The sequence below is a fragment of the Lactuca sativa genome, chromosome 7, assembly GCF_002870075.4.
Source record: "Lactuca sativa cultivar Salinas chromosome 7, Lsat_Salinas_v11, whole genome shotgun sequence".
In the NCBI taxonomy this organism is placed as follows: domain Eukaryota; kingdom Viridiplantae; phylum Streptophyta; class Magnoliopsida; order Asterales; family Asteraceae; genus Lactuca; species Lactuca sativa.
This window is the reverse complement of record NC_056629.2, coordinates 58,728,529-58,731,338: the sequence shown is the minus strand read 5'-3', so window position 1 is coordinate 58,731,338 and position 2,810 is coordinate 58,728,529. Positions and strand designations below refer to the sequence as shown.

At 38.2% G+C, this 2,810-nt stretch overlaps 1 non-coding gene across 1 annotated transcript; it reads right to left on the bottom strand.

Annotated features, from left to right (window-relative positions):
• Positions 1 to 329: 329 nt before the first annotated feature.
• Positions 330 to 435, bottom strand: LOC111883941 (small nucleolar RNA R71). Its single transcript, XR_002847553.1, has one exon. It is a non-coding gene; the product is annotated as a small nucleolar RNA R71 (small nucleolar RNA).
• Between the last annotated feature and the right edge of the window lie 2,375 nt (positions 436 to 2,810).

The window sequence follows — 2,810 nt, the reverse complement described above, 5'->3', positions numbered from 1 at the left end:
GAGGAGTATAAGAGGCATATACGAGATGACATTGGTCCAAGCATTGTGATACCCGAAGTTCCAACCATAATGACATTTCCTTAACATACTAAAGGATATCTTGTTCTTTGGAAAGATGCATACAAGCGCATTAAGGAGGTTCTAGAAATAGAAATTATTTCAATGTGCCAAACGTTTCTAAAGATGCAATTATGTTGAGAATGCTTCCAATCATAATAAAAGATACAGAAAAGGATTGGTTGGAGTCATTAGCACCATGAGACATCACTACATGGGATAGGATGAAAGAAGAGTTTATTCGGCAATTTAGCCTTCCTTCAAAGGTCGATAGATTGAAAAAAAATACCACATACTTCCAATAAATTTTGGTGAATAATTATATGAAGCATGGGAAAAATATAAAGGAATGTGAAAAAATTGCCCTTAACATCATCTCAATGTGTAGCAAGAGATTTCAAATTTCTATCATTGGATAATTGTGAGCACGAGACAACTTCTAGACTCTTAAGGACCAATGACAAAGAAGGATCTAACTACTAATAAAGCCATTATCAAATAATTCACTAAACACTTACAAGATTATCACAACCCAAGAGAAGATGTTACTAGAATCAAGGTGAGTATGGATGATGGAAAATAAAATCTAGCTTAAATTCTTGCAAAACTAGAGACTATGGATAGGAGAATCACAAAAATAGGGTAATCAATTCATGTGATAATAGTCAGATGTTATAATTATGGTTGACCATATCTTTTTAAGGATTTTGATTTGGATGAAAATGGGAACAGGAAAGCTCAATTTTTCTACTCAAGCGGTGATATGTTTGATGAACATTGGAGGAGACCAAAGAAAGAATGGAAGCCATATGAAGAATACCAAAGAGAAAAAAAAGACATATACCGACAACAAGGTGGTGGCTTCTATCAAAAAGAGAAATTTCTAATTGAGAAGAAACCTAAGCTCGATTCATTTTTTAATAGATTTATGGCAGCAAGTGAAAAGAGGCATGAAAATACAGATGTTACCCTAAGAAATCAACAAGCACTTATTGTTAACTTAGAGACACAAGTGGGTGAGCTAAACAAACACTTTCAGGAAGGTTTTCCAGTTATTAATAATAGTGGGTCAATTTCAAAAGCACAAGTGTTGGCGACCACAACTAAATATGAGGAACATAAAGTACCCTTAGTATTTTTAGGTACTATCAAAATGTAGTCTGCTTAAACCAAAGAGGAATTCATAGACAAAAATTCAAACTATGTGCAGTTCGCACGGCGTGGTAGCATCTTTACCATGGCGCGACAACTTGAAACAATTCCAAAAGATTTCCCAGTTGATATATATCATCCATTACTAGAGTACCCAATTTTGACCCAGAATAATCTTCTAGAGCAAGAACATAAGAAATTCATTGTAACACCTCATTCTTGGTATGCATTTAATTGTAATTTGTTTATTTTTCTAGAGCTACTCGACGAGTTGGAAGCCCCAGACTGGTCGAGTAGAAGCGAGATTGGATGCGGGTTTTAAGCCATCTACTCGACGAGTTGAGAGCCCTCAACTCAACGAGTAGGACTGTGAGAATGAAACCCTAATTTCGGGGTTTTGCACCTTATTTAAGCAACTTAATCCCCACCTTACGGCCTTATTTCTATCCTCCATGTCCCAAACCCTAATCCACGAAAATCTAGAACATTGTGTGAGTGTGTGAACCCTTTTGAGTGTTTTTGTGTGTTTTGAAGCTTGTAGAAGAAGAAGAAGCTTGATCCAGAAACAATGTCTCATTCCATTCCTTTTCTGGTAATCAAGTCTATAACTTGATCATTTATTCATTAGATCTACTTATTTCCACTTTTTGAGGGTTTTGGTTAAAAAGCTTGACCCTTGGGGTTTGGATGTCCCAAGCAAGGATCCTTTCAGATCTGGGATCATTAAGGGTTGTTAAGGCATAAAGGTTTAACTTTATGCCAATGAAGCCCCCATGCAAGCTCTAAGGTGTTGTTAATGCCATTTGTGCCCCAAAAAGGCCATGCATGGAAGGAAAGTCTAAGGCTTTACGTGTTCTTTTGGTATCTAGGACCTAGATCTGGGTTTTTATGCATTAGGTTGGAGTGATAAGGCTATTGAACAAACATCTATATCCTAAAACAACTAGGGTTCTAGCTAAACCCATTCAGAGGGATATTAACGGGTAAAGTTGGAAACTTTACCCTTAAAAAGGGCATTTCCAGTATGTAGATGCAGTATGGACGTTGGATTTTGAGAGTAGAGGCTTAATCTGTTAAGATGGAAAATCAGACAGAGGAACTCGTCGAGTGCATAGAGGGACTCCACGAGTTTGATTATGTTGTCATGTTTTAGCCTAAGGCAGAACTCGATGAGTCGGTGAAGGGACTCGATGAGTTGATTCGATGAATCGCGACCAGGAGTAGCCAGGAAACTCGGCGGGTCAGGAGGCGACTTGACGAGTTAGATCGCGATTTTAGGATTCTAGGACTCGATGAGTTAATGGAGCAACTTGGCGAGTTGGGTCAACCAGAAGGTTGACTTTGACCAAAGCATTGACTTTGACCAGGGGTAAAATGGTCATTTCACCTTGAGGAGGATTATTAGGTTTGACGAAGTTTTATTGTTATATTAATAGTTGGGGAGTCGTTGGAGCATCCATCAGAGATTCCTCACTCGATATTTCAGCAGTCAGCTTTGCGAGGTGAGTTTCCTTCAGTAGGAACGGGTCTAACGCACCAAGGCCGACCCGTTTATGTGATATGTTATGTAGCACATGGTTTTTTGTACGCTCTTCTTTTAT